The following is a 17,093-nucleotide window of genomic DNA, read 5'->3' as shown; positions in this document are numbered from 1 at the left end:
TTTGCAGACACGCTCTTTGGAAATTTTACCAGGGTGTTTTGAAAATAAACCTATTAATGTTATGAGGCGTTGTGTTGCCACAACAACTGGTGCCATGGCAGAACCCAAGTGGAAATTGCAAATGCTGGAGCCGTGGCGTGCCCAGCCTGCGTGCCGTGCCATCCATATGAACAAGGGCAACAAAAAAAGTGGCGGAACAGCACTTTGCTCGGCGAGCACCGTGCACGGGACCAAGCAGGGGCCCTCTGGAAAAAATGGCAAGCGAGGAGGTAATTAATGCCTGCCTCAACAATTTATGCTGAGGAAGCTGGCGGCTGCTGCGGTGTTGCAGTGTTGCTCTCCTGCCTGATGCCACTAGTGGGATTCAGGGCAGGAGGGTCCCGAGCCTGCTGCTTGGCCACTTCCTCGCGTGATGGCTCTGCGTGAGCCGCCTTGGAGCCAGGACAACAGTTATGACAGAGGTCTTTTCTGAGCTTTTTTTTTATTCTGGTGAGTCATTTTTAGAGGAACGAGGCTGAAACCACACTACTGCTAATGACTCCTTCCCTGGGTGTGGCCTTCCTTTGCTTGGGTATGTTTCAAGTAATGTGTAGGGAGAGGTAGTTTTCAAAAACTGGGTATTTTTTTGGCACTGAATCTAGAACACAGCCGTGTTCTGCCCAGAGATAAGACCTTGCAGTTGATTCCCTCCACCCTTCACTTATCTACTGTTTAAGACTGAAAATAGACAGAGGACTACCGACCACACTCCCCTATAAAATACATTTCACATTATTCATGGTGGTGCTTCTGATATTAAGTGCTAAACCCCCAGAATCAAAAAGCAAGTCAGTAGTTTTCACCAGGTTAGAAATAAGCAGATAAGACCTGGTGAGTTTCTTCAAAATACTCTCATCCCATGATGCCCATCCTGTGCTCTGCAAAGCAGCTCTGATACAAACTCACTGCTCCTGTGTGACCACGATGAAGGCTCATGGAAGTGTCAGCAAGCCAGCAGTAGTAAATTTAGGGACCCTTCACCAGAACAAAGTCCAGGTATTGTGGAACATTCTGAGGAAAAACCTTGCAAGTTTCTACTGCAGATAGAGATGGTAGTGACATGTATTTTTAGGCTACATAACACATGCCTGGGAAAAAGTTACTACTGGCCTTTTTTGGGGGGGAGAAAACCTAACACCCTCAACGTTTGAGATGTGTCAGGATTCACGTTGGGTGAATTATAAACTGGTAAAAAAATGTCATTTCTCTTCTTTCACTTGGAGCTGCTTAAATACATGAGAACTTTCTCAGTACCCAGAGCCACGCTGCCTGCGGAGCTGGGGAGCACAACCTCAACCTGAGGAGATGGAGCAGACAGGAGAGGGGACCAAGCTCAGAAGACCTCAGAGCCACTGCTCAGAGCCTGTCAGCATCCCACGAAACAGGAGCTTCTCAACATCAAACTACACCAAACTGGATGCTTCTTGAAGCAACTTTCCCCCCCCCCTTAAAAAAATGGAAAAAAGAAGCACAGAAAATGCTTACCATTTCCATGCAACCTCTACTATATTTCTTTGTGTTTCCTTGCTATACTTTGAATCATTCTCTGAAAACAATGAAAAAAAAAAAAAAAAAAAGAGGGACAGAATAAGGTTGAGATACTTGTATTTGCAACATCAGTAAATATTTCTATGGCTTAACTAGATAGCTATTATTTTTTTTCTATGGTTTGTGGTTTATTTTACAATTATAGAAAAATGTAAGAGTCATTTTGACTTCACAAGTATACAAAGGTTAATTCACATTTCCAAGGAACTTTGAATCCATAGTAGACTGTGTAAGCAGTCAGTATTTTTAGAGGTTAAATCCCATAGTCACTGTAGCAAAATTCTCAATAGAATGAATGGGAGGTTTAAGGAAGGGCTGAAAACTTTCACTTCTGCAAAGAACGAAGAAATTTCCCAAGAACCTCAAAATCCTTGCTGCAAACTTTAGTCTGAGGAAGTGAACCGGAGGAAGAAAATTGGCCTTAGAAGATCAAAATGCTTTCTCTGATGTCTTCAGGAGCGTTTGAAGTGTCACATAGTGGTCCTATTCACTGTGCTCTTGTCACAAATGTTTCCCCTTTCAAAAAATGCAGAGAATATGTTGTCAGCAGAGAGACTTCTTGATACATCCTGAGGGATGTGTCCAAGTCCTATGAGATACGTGGTTAAATCATTTTGCATATCTACTGTTGATTTTGATGGGATGAAAGTGGTATTTTAAAAAAAATAATAAAATCCTATCTGGATGTCAGATTTAAAGCCCATGAGCCGGTAAGAAAACCACTTCATTGTTGGGAGAGCGAAGACATCCCCCCACCATCACCTGGGACCTCTGTTTCATTTTAAGTTTTGTGACACTTCAGCACTCTACCATTGACATTTCTTTGTCTTTCCCTTATCATGACTTTGCTATTTATTTGCAATGCATTAGTTTTCCACAGGTATTTATCAACATGTTTTTTCAATACAAACTGATCTACTTGTCTTTTTCGGTATCTTTCCACATATTCCACTCTCCAGTCAAACAGGATTTATTCCTAAAAAAAAAATAAAAATTAAAATAAAATAAAAGTGTACTTGAATTTTGGATAGTGATTAGAGATCAGGTTTGAAAGTATGGCAATAAAACATTTGTCAAGTTCTTCCCTTATGTCTTGTAAGCTAAAGGTTTCACAGCTCTTCAATGGGAATATCATGGGATTTTGTGCTTTCCTGAGAGGAAGGTACAAAGAGGAAATATAAGCAAACCAACCTAAGTTTTATTTAACTTTGCAAACTGAAGTTCTGAGTGTAGAGTCAGAATTACAGCTGTGAGAAGTGCAATCTGTTTTCCACTGACATGCAACAAGTTGTAGTTGAGCTCTTGATTGGCTCACGATTTTTTCTTTCTGCAGAGCAGCATCGTTTGATGGCAAGGAGTAGTTGAGGGCATGCATCATCTCTGGATGCAACCAGCATCAGGAGCAGGCAGTGTGTATTAACAGTGTCTGGTTTAGGAAGGTGTTTCAGAGGCTGCTTATTCCTTTGCTTGTAGGACTGTAAATTCCTTGGCCACTGGGATCTGTGTTGCTGTTGTGTTCAGCTGTTACCAGCAGCCAGTGGTGTTCGTAGCACTCCTTTGAAGCCCAGAAAATCCAGAGGTTGTAATTGCTGTGATACCAGCACCTTATCAGCTCTGGCCTTTCTGAGGGCAGAGTTGTGATGTTTTGCAGTCCCTGGTTAATTATACATTGGCATCCCATTGCACAGAAACACAGACACAAGACTTGTGCCTTCACCCTTCTTCTGTTCTCAAATACAACCAGTTTTGGAACTGATGGTTTGAGAGTATGGAGGGAAATTCTGAGAGAACAGTTTCCTGCTATCTGAGGTATTAGGCTAAGATTCATATAAGTAGGAAAAGTTGTATTTTTTGAGCCAAAATCTGGTAGGGATGCCCTGTGAAGTTTATGATAAGTAGTATATTTTAGTAAACATATATCCACTACAGTTGCATTTCCACAGAAGCACAGGCACCAAATCAATACCCAATATAACTTCACTAATTTCACTACAGTTTAACTGAGACTAGGTTTCATTTATTGCCTCAAAAATATTTGTTCTTGGATTTCCATGGAAAGATAATATAGGAGGGAGAAAAATATTCTCCCGTACTTGTGTGAATTTCTATTAAAATTTGGTTTACTTTCTTATTCCCTGGAGGAAGCGTGTGTTTGATTTCAATTAAAATGAAATGTCATCATTTTAGGACATCCTGCATCGTTTTAGCGGGTATGCATTACATTAGTCCATCAGGGAGAAGGGGGTGGGTTTGGAAGAAGGCCAGCAGGTACACAGGATGCTTCGCTCTCACCGTGGAAATCTTTGGGTTCAGGTATTCGCCCAGCACCATGTTCAGCCGAGCTCAGCAGGGGCAGAGGATTCCTCTTGCCTGCCGTCCCTTGTAGTTGCAGGTGTTTGGGGGAGTTTATTAGACCCTTCTGCTGATGGATTTCTTAATTTTGTTGTTGTTTCCATGGGTGTGAGCAGCCATGGATGGTTGGAAATGCTGCGTGCTACAAGCACCCACTGTACCAATTGGCAGCGGTAGCTGGGGATGTTTTGTTCTCAAAAAACCTGTACACTATGTTCTGTAGTCGAGGGAAGTCTACACTCCTGAAATTACCATAGAAAAAAATATATTTTTGAATAAAGTATTCCGGTCAAAACATTATTGTTATTATTATTATTTTTAATTCAAAAGAATTTAAAAAAATCATTAGTTTTTCATGCAAAGAGGCTTCCTGTTTCTGTTATATTTTTACCATTTAAGTTTGGCATGTGAAAATTTCTCCCTGAGCCATGCTGCAGTGAAGTTAGTTCTGTCAGTTTACTCCACTCGAGTAAATGGGCATATGTAGGTAGTTATGGAAATGCAGAGGTCGTGATGACAGGTTGGCTAAGAATACAAAATGTGCAATAAAGCAATTTCTTATAAAGATTTCAGCGGGCATCTTTAATATTTCCTAAAGAACCAGCATCTGGAAAAAGTGATTTTTTTTTTTTCCCTGGAAACATTTTAAAAATACTAGTGTTGGTTTTGTTTCTTTTATATCATTATTATTTTTTATTTTTATCTTTTAAGAAAAGACAGGGAAATGCTATTTGGAGGTGCATATTGTGGCCAATTAACTTAGTGACAAGCCAGTAAAACTAGAAATACTGTTACTCTTTGTCTACTGCTTGTCACCTAGTTTTAATGACTAAAGTACAGCAATTCTACTTACACAGCAATATTCCACTTATAATAATATGATTTTTGGCTTTTTTTCACAAATTAGGTCAATTAAAAATAATAAAATAAAGAGAGATGTTTGGAATGAGACGTGACAAACGTTGTTTTCTAAGTAAAAGAAGAAGATTTTAACTGTGATATAGCATGATAAAATAACTTTTTCTAAATTGCATGTCTGAAAAGTTTAACTCAATGTATTTTGTGAAATGTTTAATGCCTTTGTTTTTCTTATATCAAAGTTGCAACTAATGTTTTAACTTCATGCAACATTTTTATTTCAAATATAGAATTTTACTGTATTGCTCCCTTTGCTTCAGAAACCCAGTAATTTGTTTGATAAAAATGTCTTTTAATTCCTCGTGACGATATTTTCGTTATTAGTATCATCCTTTAACTTAAGTAGTGCTTCCTCTTTTTTGTTTGCTTCTTTTGTTTGTTTATGGGTAATAATAATCATCATGCCAGGAGAACTGGTAAGTCCCTACATGACAGATTTTCCGTTCTCTTCCGAGTAGCCCTTCTCTGCATTTTCTTTTCATTTTGAGTTCATCTTTTCTGAACAGGTTGACAATATCGTGTCTTGAACAATGCAATTTATAGCTGCCTACATATGCTAGTAGTAACCTGGATCACAAGCTAGGATCGCTTGGATTTCCTACAGCTATAACACACTGGTAGCTGGTATTTACCCTGGAACTCAGCGATATGGCCAGATCATTCTCCTGTATCATCTCTCTCCGATGCCTTTCAGCCTTTTTCTTAACAGTTACCAACCTGAACGACTCACCTGATGTTAGCAGGCCAGATACAGATGCTCAGCTCTAGAAGAGTTTTCAGCACTATCTGTGGTGAATCACTCCTGGCAGGTCCCTGACCACGCTACGTTTGCCCAGAGACCTGTCTCCTGGCTGGCTCTGTGCGAGGAGGTGAATCACTCTCCGAGTCTATTTTTCACTAGGTATTATTGAACCTAATCTCCTCTGCGTTGCTTCGGTCTTCAACGAGCAGATCTTCCAGTGTGGTGCACCTGTCACTGCCATTAGCTCCTCTAATTTGTCACGGGAACATTTCATTAGCCCACTCCTCCCTTTGCTACGGAGATCATTGTTGAAATAAGCGGGAAGATCGTTTTCAGCACTAATCCGTGATGAATACTGTGGGTTAAATTCTATCAATACATTCAGAAAACCCACCGCCGCCTTCTCTTTGTGAGTTAATTATCATGTTTTGGAAAGCTACCTACTACTTTTTCCGTGTTACAACATCAAATACTTCCACAGTCCAATAGCATTAGGTCTAGATTGCTTAAATCATAATGTTTCCTATCAGAGCAAATATTAGATTTGTCTAATAAGATCTGTCTTTCATAAATCTTTCTCCCATTTATGTCCACGAGCTTATTGTTGTTTTCTTCGAAACTTAAACACCGTATAGCTTGAACTCGGATAGCTTGGTGGCTGCTAAGCTTGCTTTTCTTCCATTTTCTTAAAAGTTGTCCACATTTGCTATGCTTCAATAATATGTCTGCACTCCTGGTTTGACAGACTGATGATTTAGTGTGCCAGCTCCTTAAGTCTTCTGGGCTGGAGATCATCCCCAGATTGAGCACATATTAAAGTTTTTGCGTACAGCTTCCATCTCAGATGCTATCATTTAAATTTCTATGAATTTATTCTCATTAGCAGTTCTGTCTGTATTTTTGGCACCGAGCTAAATATTTGTTTTTATCTGTGCAAAGGTAGGATGAAGCTTGCAATTTCTACAAGTCACCGCTATTGTCTCAAACATTTTTTTTTTTCATATAAATGATGCCATTTGAAAACAGACTTATGATTTGTAAGACTTTTATTTAATCCTAGCAGATGTCAGATTCACAGCATCACGGGGTCACGCACTGGTTGAGGCTGGAGGGAACCTCTGGGTCCATCGGTCCAAACCCCTCTGCCCAAGCAGAGCCACGTGGAGCAGGGTGCCCAGGACCTCATCCAGGCAGATTTTGGAGATCTCCAAGGAGGGAGACTCCACTGTCCCTCTGGGCAGCCTGTGCCAGGGCTCCATCACCCGCACAGCGAATAAATGCTTCCTGATGAATTAGACATCATGGACTTTTTTTTTTTTTTTTTTTTTTTTCTAAGAAGCACTAAGAACTTAAATCTTTTTGACATCTAAGGCAGGAATGAGTGCCATGGAAGGTTTTAGCATCTTGTGCCAATAGTCACATGGGAGCATCTACAATCATTTCCCAAATGTCATGGGAAACGAAACATGAATTTATTTCAATGCTTCAAAAAGTTACCACTTTCCTCATTATCTGCAGAAGAGCTATCTGTCACTGTCTTCTGCATGATTTAAATCAAGAAAAAGCATTCTAAAGAAACACAGGAAGGGGATTAGAATATGGAGCCTGGGCTCGGGTCGTCAGCAGCCCCAAGCCCACAGGAGCTGGTGGTGATGTGCTGCAGCCTCAAATGTCTTCAGAGAGATAGGACAAGTGTCACAATTCACGCAGGAACAATTTTGCTGAATCAATAATGGAAGAATGCTAAAGAAAATGTAGCCACTTGAAGATTTTTTTTTCCCCTCTATATTCTTTCTTCCTAGAATTTGATAGAACAAGAATAACGTAGTTACTTGTTTTTGTTGAAATCAAACATGCTTGTTCTTCACTTGCAAAAATAGGAAACTTCTTTCAACGTGACACACTTCATGAAAGAATACAAGCGTGCAGCTGCTGTATGACTAAGTGATTAAAAACCTGATGGCCAATTCATTGGAGGTGATATGTTTGCACTCAAGGCCAAGTATCATAAAAATAGCTGCTTAGCTTTTCTTTTCAACACGAAGTAAAGCACCAAGTAGTTTTGAGTAGGTTGGCAAGAGTTTTCTTCTCCAGTTTTGCCCAACTGAAGTCAGGCTAAGACAACGAGGATTGTCTTCTGTCTAATAACCTTCTTTTACAGAGTTTCCAACCTCACCGTTTTTATAAGACAAATTATTTTAAACTATCTAAGGCCAAGGGGAAAGTTCACAACATTTTATAAAGCTTGCTTAGAAAATGCCAAGATAGATGGCATTTTCTTGGCTTGTACATCATGTGCAGGGACTTTTTAGAGAGCTTGTGAGATTTAGTAGTTTATTCTCCAAAATGGTATTATTTAACATATAATAACATAGTGTTATTTGAAGGCTCAACATCGGTGGAAGAAAATGGCATATCGTTGTTATTATTATTAAATATTATTTTTATTATTGAGCCCAGATGCATTGAGGATGATCAGAGATCCTTGGTTTGGGGTTTTGTGTGGTGATGTGTGTTGCTTGTCCTTATAATCTACTTAAAAGATGATGTAAAAATACATGGGAGTAACAACAGAAAGGGAATGAAAAAGAGAATAATTGACAGAATACATGGTGGTTGGATTAGTTATTTGCACAATTAGCTACTTGAATTAGCTACTTGACAAGCGATAGAGAAGAAAGAATAAAGGGCTATCTCTGACAGGGACAGTGTTTAGTGAAGCTTCTACTGTGAGTGTATTATGATTTAAAAATAAAGAGCTTCAGGTTTCAGTTAAATGGATTTTGATTCTGCTTATTTTTCTAATGCTAGATTTATTTCATTTTGGTATTAAGCCCCTTTTATTAAACCACACAGCGTATGACAGAAATTTCAACCTTTGTTTTAAGTTTTCTGGGAACATCTTAAGACATAACCTAATTAAAAAACAAAACAAAACACAACAACAACAAAACATGCATTCATGTATTTGTGCTTAACAAAGATACTGAAAATAGAATTTCAGGGCTTATTTAAATGCTCTCAACTGGACACACATATATATTATTATTTCTAGATTTAGGGTAAGGTCTGCTTTCCAAGTGAACGATCCATGGCCAACTATTTTCAACAATTTGAGGGGAAGCAGGTTTCATATTAAACTAAGGGTGGAAGTAGGTCTTTGTTCATCCAGCCAGGAAGAGGAAAAATGACACTGGCTAAGTGTAAACATGTATTTATGGATTTATATTTGTTTATCTGTATAAAATACTGATGTACAAACCCAGTCGAATTTAGCAACACAGCTGAACTTGCAGATGGGGTATGTGAGATACTCTTTAATAGATTAAATCCATTTTATGATTGTTTGAACAATCATAAAATAAGCACAGAAGGAGGAAATATATATATTGAAAGAGTAAACGTATATGCATCTCTCACATCGCATTTGAATATTACCAAAGGCAATAAAACAACTCAGTACTTAATGGAAAACCAGAGGGCTTCATGCAACTCTGGGAACGTTACTGTGTTTCCTACTGGGGAGCTGGTCTGAATTTTTTAGCTAATTCTGCATTTCAGAGCATGCTCAGGGAAAGCCTGTAGTGGGGACTAAATCTGTGAAGTGAACTGAGAGCAGAAAAGGCTGGTCTGCTTTCTAAATATTTTTTTTAGACTTATGAACAAGCCATCAGAGAGTTAAGTATTGAACATGCCTATCTAGACCAGCTATATATTACAAAAGCTGTTTTTTTTTTTTTTCATTCTGGTGCAGTTAATGAAAAAACTTCTTCATGTAAAGAGAAAATTAAATCCCCAGGGAGTCTTTCCACCAGTGCCAAAACGTTTGGGGAGTGAGTCCAAAGAGCTTGTGTCCCTGCGTTCAGGAAATACATTTCGGGCTATTTTCTGGCCTGTTGATTTAAACTGACTGCTCTTGCTAATGACAGAAAGGAAAATGCTGTATCAAAGTTGGCAGTAGATATTCAAATGACCAATGAGACAGTTCAAAGAGCTGCAAGACAATCTGTTCGGCTGTCTTTGGCTACTGCTGTTTTGGCTTCTGGTAAGCCCACCATTTCACCCAAAGCATCTGGATTCAGGAAAGCAAGAGCAGCATGAACGTGCGACCATCGCTGACCACACAACAGCAGCAAGGCCCATCGTAGCAACACATCTTAGCGGCCCTACAATAAATCACAGGTCTGATCCTCTTGACTATTCCGAATCCAAGGAAACCATCTGGCCAACATTCACACTTTGGGCTAATAAGTGCCTTGGACGCTCTCCCACTGGTGTGTCATGCGGACGGACGTGCAAGGCAGGAGGATCGCGTTCTCGCTCGGCGGGGTGAGCATACACCCTGCAGTCTCACCCCACAACCTCCGCTATCAATCGCAATTGTCACTGTCGGAGGTGAGGCTCTCCTCCTTGGGCACCAGCAGCACCGTCCCTTCTGACAGAACAGCGGCTCGGTGCGGTGTTGCTGAGTTTCCCATTTCCCACTTCGCCCGACGTCCAAGATCACTGCAAAAAGCCACCCCAAATCCTCAGGGATTTCTGTCTTCGCAGCAAGAAAGCCCTAGGTGGGTCTCCCACCCCATTCCCTTTTCCTAATGAAACGTCTCCTCCGCTTTCTTAAACCCTTTGCTCTCACAGCTGGCTTTGCAGTGAGTTTCTTTCTTTCACAGGCCTTCTTTGCAGGATTTGACATTGGAGGGGGGGGGGGAAAAAAGTCTATCTTCTTGCAGGAGTACATTCCGTATGAAAACAGATGCTTACTTTCTTCCCTCTATTTTCCACACCCCAGGCTTTACTTCAGAGGATTGCAATGAAACAAGCACTCTAAGCAGATGTCTTTGGACCACTGTGGTGCTTTCCGTGGCAGTAGAGCAGCCTTGACTGTAACAAAGCACTCCATTTTCTGATGCACAATGACGAGAAGACACTTAAATATATGCTCGGAAGTAGGGCCATGAGCAGTTTTATCTCTGTGGTCTGAAACACACACGTATGTGCTTAGCTCCCTGGGTGTATTTTTAAATCCTAGTTAAGCATGTGCTTCATGCTAAAACATTGTGTTGAATCAAGATGGGAACACACATGTGGTTAAAATTAAACATGTATTTAGTGCTCTTTTGGAGTCAAAACCTAAATTGCTATTTTTAGGCTCTGCCTCAGAAACTGTGCCCTCTTTCCTTCCTGCGACTTCAGGACTACAGCAACCTTTCCTGATAAAAAATATTCCTCTTTTTCTCTTTGCCGAATGGCCTATTTGGTAGCGGTAACGTCAGCTGTGAACTAAAGGAGGCACCCCCTGAGCCTTGAGAAAGTTCAAGCTGTTTTCAGTAGGTAATGAGACAACTGGCTGGGCACCTTGATGGCTGCGTAGCAAGAAGCTTGCTGCACTGCTCTGTAACTGCGTCCTGGCTGTGGCAGCCTAGAGCAGGTAGTGTCCTATAAAAGCTTACCCTAGATAAGAATCAGTGTAGAAAACCTCCCTTTCTTGCACCCATCATGAGCCCTTCCCTGAACTACTCACTCTCACATGCAAATGTTTCTGGAAAAAAAATAAAGAAAAATGTTTATGGCCATTTAGTGTCAGCATGTTTCATCGTCATTCATTTAATCTTTACTTTGAGGGGCTACGGTGTAAAAAACCTGGCTTGCAGAATGCATCTCAGTGCCTTGGTTGATTTAAAAAAATAGCTCTTTGGCTACTCCTGTACCAAGTACTGCCTGCAGCTCCCACAGCAGAACAGAGTTGCGTTTGCTGCTAAAGAAACCTGGAACTGTTTTGACTGTTTATATATTTTGGATAATCAAAAATAATAATAATAAAAATCCAATATTGTGTCCAATGTATCATCTAACTGTCCAGTTAGAACAGCTAATGGTTGCTACATGTTAATGCAGAAATAGAGGGCAATGATTTTTCAATCATGGTAGTTTCCCTGTATTCCAGTCTACATACAGGAGGCTGTTGTAAAGTATCCACAGGCTTGGTGGGTCGTCACAAGACTTTAAAGAAGTATTTCAGTTTAATGTTAATGATAGACTTTATAGAAATGCAAATCTAATCATGGCACTGAGAACTATGAGAGGGAAAAATTAGTTTCTTGATATGTGAACCACAGGCCAAGGGTCCTTCCTGTGCAGTGGTGGCATGCATTATACAGGTATAGTCATCATGCAAAAAATGAGACTGTTCTAGATGATTTTCTCTGCGAGACGAAGTGAAATGCACAATTACATTTCATGGGCGTTTCATTACGTTACCTTTCCAAGTTCAGAGACTTGCTGTTGTTTGAAGCTTTTGAAAACTCACATTAATTAGTAGCTATGAAAACCGATGTAACAGAAAGGAAGATTCTGTCCTCTATTTAGTGATTTCCCAAAGAAGGATTTTTTTTTTCATGTGCTTTAAAATTGATAACAGTATGATGTTGCTAATGTAATAAGACAGTAGCTTTCTACTGAATGCTGTAATATATGAAAATCAAGTTATCTGCCCCTTAAATGTCAGTTAGTTTCCAAGTTTTACTTTATATCTGGGTGCCACAGAAAATCTGCCCCTCACTTCTAACACGCTGGTAAAATCTGAGATGATGGCTAAGACCAGGCTGCCTGCAAAGATTAAATAAAAAGTTTAGAGCACAATACTTCAGGTAGGAGATCTTCCTTTGAAATCTGCATTACACTTGTCATCCTCTAGTCCTGGTGTTGCCAGCTGAGAATTAAATAATTAATTCTTTAAAATTAAATTTCACATTTTCTGTTTCTAAAATGCAATTGATTTTAAAACTTAAGCTTTACCTTTAGAATTTCAGTCTGAGCTTCTTCTTGAAGTGTGGCAATGAATGGTACAAGTAATGCCACTTTGTCCCCATGTTATATATACGTTATAAAATTAGGCATAATTTATATTACTCATCCGAGCACACCTACTTTTCGATAAACCACAGATTTCCATACTGACAATATATGACTGTATCATATGCTATAGGGGTTAGCAAGCTTACCACCTCTTTTTTTCTTTTTTTTTTTTTTTTTCTTTGCTTTTGCTCAGCAGATGCTCATCACCTTTTTCTCTCAAGCTGCCTAACCAATCAACACATGAAGTTAAACTCCACACACTGTTCTCTACCCATGCTTCTCTGGAAATTTCCTGCTCGTTTCGAAATGGGCTGAGTGCTTTGTGCCCCAAGGTGCAGCTATATCAAATGCTGCTATAGGACTGAGGTCAGGCGTGCGCTCCTTTAATGAACATAAGGACATAAGGATTTTGTCTGTTTGTCTGTCCATCCTTTGGGCAGTCAGACCATGGGGGGATGACTTTTTCCATGGAGCCCGAAGAAGTTTTGGCATGAATATGGATTCTGAGGACTCTGTTTGTGCTCTGTCACACCCATGGTGGTGGCAGCCCATCGCACTTTCCCAAATGTCCACATCTTGAAGGTTCCCAAGCACACACGCGGCTGTGAACTCGGGCACGGAAAAACCTGAGCATCCACACACACACTGCACGGGAAAACCTCAGCCTGGCTGGGCTGGGTGCTTCTCAAAGCAGAAACGCCAGCACACAAGAGATGTGCAGGAAGATGGTCAGATTTTGTCAGAACACGGCGAAGCACAAGGCTGTAAAATTTACTTGTTTCCTGAAAGGAGACTCGGCTTTCAAAGGCTGACATATCTTTTTGTTGTAATGAAGAGCTTTCTGGTCTATTTAAGGCACGAGATGACTAGCTGAAGTTATAGTTAAGCATTGCAGATTGAAATTTGACGTTACTCATCAATGCTACCTACACATGGGAGTCAGGCCACCAGGCTTCTTCTGCTCTTTCAGATTATTTGCTTTGCTGTAGAATAAACCCCAGCCAGAGTGATATTTGTGCCAATATTTCTTTCTCTTTTGGATAATCCATTGTGTGGGATGAAATCTCTATTTCTGCAAATGTTTTAAGGATTAGAAATTCAGTCTGCACCAGGTTTTAAAAGTAGCTCTTCTGAAAAAAAGAGATAGGACATGAGCAGAGCTCTGAGTCTCGCTATTGCCGAGCAGGAGCCGTATGAGCAGCGGATAATACACTCCAAGCAAATCTGAGTGCCAGATCGCTGGGTAAAGCCTAACAATTACTGAAAGAATGAACCAAAGCGTACTGACTTCAGTTAATCTCCATTGTAGCGCCAGCGATGTGAAGAGGTAGGGCTGGGTGTGCGTTTGGCTGCCTGATCCCCCTTGGTTCCTGCAAGCTTGCCCCTGTGAGCACCCGGTGGGCAGGGGGACGGGTTGGTGGCCCAGGGTGGCGTGTCCCAGGCATAATTTCTGGTTTTGCACCAGCTCTCTGCTTCCCAAGCACCTCGCAAATCTAACCCAGCTGTATCTGGCACCAGCAAAGTGCTTACCCACGTGGGGCCTCAGCCTCGGCGAGTTGATAAAACAAACGTAAAGCAGCTTCTTCAGAGCCAAAACGGCACTGGTTGACCTAATTCCACAGAAAAAGGGTAAGAAAGCTCAGGTGAGTAGGGTTAGCACTTTGTGGCAAATTGTGCTCAGTTCCATTCAGCCCAAATATCTTCAGTGTGTGCAGGGATGGGAAATACTCCTCCGTAGGGGGCTCCTCTGCCTGTCCGTGGCACTCGGTAACACAAAGCCTGTGGTACTCCCTTTAACCCTGATTTAGACCTTGGAAGTATACACGCTGCTGCTTTAGCTGGGGCCACAAATTCTTCCTGCAATTAATATTTTATTTTCTATTTGCTTAGCGTGCCTTCGTTTTGCTCCTGCTGTACCTTGTTTTGCTTCACACAAAAGAATCCTTTCCTTAGATCCCCTTTGAATCATGGACATGAAGTTAGGCATAATAAAAAGTGTAATATACGTGACATTAAAAAACACATTCAGGTGTTCATAAGGCTGACATTTATATGCACATTCACTTGTCACATAAGACATTTCACATAAGACATCTCCAGTTCATGGACAAATTATTTACATTCTAGACAAACTTGTCTTCATCTCAATCTTTCCTTGTTCAAAATTATTTATGATACCTTGTACAAAGATACTTAGGAATCTCAGCAGCTCTGCTTTCATTGCCTTTTTCCTGGATTTAGGCTCCTAAGTCACCTGTGGACTTTTAAAACACTTGTTTACCCAAAACAAACAATCGCGAACAAACCCCACTTAAAAATAAATAAATAAATAAATAAATAAATAAATAAATAAATAAATAATAACCCACTATTTTGAAGCTGTTTCCAAGTGAGTTTAATGTTCCACAGTATGTAAAACATAATAATTAAATGTCTTCTTTAAAAGAATATATTTCTTCTGAGCTATCATCTATTCATTCAATTATTCAGTGGAATTTTGAACAATCACGCCAAAAAAAAAAAATAAATGAAGGCATGAATAGAATGATATTGCAAATGCACTAACTTCTCTATGTGGCCTTTATTATAAAAGTCAAGAATAAAATTTGCATAAATGGAGAGTGATTTTTTTTTCTTTTTTCCTTTTTTTTTTTTTGTTGTTGTTTCTTTTTGTTTTTTAATGTTCCAAGATGACTATTTTATCTGTGCAAAGTAATCTTGGAAACAAGAGTAATTGAAAACATCAGAATACCATCGGAGCGAATATAGTATCTCATATAAAAATGTTCATTTTGTACCTTTTATATTGTTTTAAAAGGAAACACTGAAATAATTGTCCGCGTAATTGTTTCTTTTACTGTTATTGAATTCCAAGAGTATTAACAACGGAAAGGAAGGGCTGGTACATTGTCTTCTTCTGCTGACTTCTTCCTGTGTGTACGTTCACAGATGATGAATATTGACTGAAATTCTTATTAATTAAAACAGGTTGCATTTGTCTGGTGTCCCAACAGCCCAGGCTATCCATGCTGAGGGTCTTGGTTTCATCTTGTGAGCCATGGGTCTTTGTACGTGGGGGCTTTGCTCTGCCGGGAGCCTGACCCTGAATTATTCTGCACTTGGGTGAGGAGCTTTTCAGGTGTATGAGGTTGGGATTTGGGGGCCAAATGTGGTGTGCCCACATTTAGTAGCTATGTCACTCCCATTGACGTTGGTAAAGAAAGGGAATGCAACATCCAAAATAAGGTCGTGTTCCCATGGAGATTTCTGGATTTTTAATAGTGCCAGCGTAGAAAGATTTGAGAAGGGAATGGCAGCCGTTTCTCCCTATAGATTTTCTGTAATCAGTGGAGATAGAGAGGAGTGAAGGCTGCCTCTGGCAGGGGGGACAGGGCAGTAGGGGAATGATGGAGGCACGAACCCTTAACGCAATGGGCATGGCAACTGTCGAGAGGAGCACCGCTGATCTCAGAATTCTGTTATGCTTCTGGCAAAGAAGCTGGAGTAATCTTTTTGATCGATATCACCCCAGAAATTATTGTTTATTTTATCTAAAATAACCTGCTCTAATCTCAGTCCAGATCGCTGGACTGATTTAGAGGTCCCCAAGCAGTGAAAACGTAAGCTCCTTTAACCAACTGAGAACATGAATTGCTCTCATTCGAAGCCAGATCTGTCACTGGTTTCCAGCCTCTTGTGTGGGCACAGGCAGTCAGTCTGCGTGTCCTCTGCCAAGAAACAGTCAGTCTAGTACCTTCTGCTTTATATTTGCAGAAATTATTTTTTTTTGTCCACTCTTCAACCTACTTCTGAACTTCTGAGGTGCCGCATCTAACAACGCAAACCGACGGCGTGCCTTATCTGAAGACGTGCCCTGCTCAAGGAGAGCAGCCCAATTATAGATGGCATTTTAAAAGCGGCGTATTTAGCCGGTATCATTCAACAAGTGATGGGGAACAATGAATAAGAATACAATCTTTATGCAAGTCGATTCATAAAGCGTTACATTTCTGTTGAGAGAGTGGAGTCATAACAGGATTAGTGGGAAGGCTCCTGCTGAACTGTGAGATCTGAATTCCCCAGCTCTGTTGTTATTTTTATTCACAAGTTATAAGGGCAGCTGGTTTATATTCCACTGTGCAATTACTGCACAGACCTAGGAACAGCTTAACTTTCATCTTCATGATTTTGGAAAGGAAACAGTAATACAAAGAGCAGAAAACCCATAGCGGCATGAGTTTTCTAGCATCAAACCTCTGTTGGTCTTGGATCCCGATGAAGTGCTTCTTATCGCTGCAGGGAAGATTTACTCTTGACTCAGATATCTAAATTTAGGCTGTCTGCACTTTGGATGTTTACATGGGAGGTATGTGTCTGCTCACCCTACTGCAGACACCTATGTTTGGCCACCTTGCACCCACGTATCTCCACTGGCCATGAGGGGATCTTAAATTTCCACCTCACAGTCTTTGATGGGTTTGACACCCTCAGAACAGGTGAACGTGAAAGTGGCTGCGAGGTGGCTTTGTAGTGCCACGGTGCTAAGATGAGCTCAAGCAAGTTGTCTCAGGTTGAAAATAAGCTAGCAAAAGAAAATACAAATCCTTATTTCTATATGTTCCTAATAACTTCCCAGCTG

The sequence above is a fragment of the Aythya marila genome (genome assembly GCF_965140915.1).
Source record: "Aythya marila genome assembly, chromosome: W".
In the NCBI taxonomy this organism is placed as follows: Eukaryota; Metazoa; Chordata; class Aves; order Anseriformes; family Anatidae; genus Aythya; species Aythya marila.
This window is presented reverse-complemented; position numbering follows the sequence as displayed.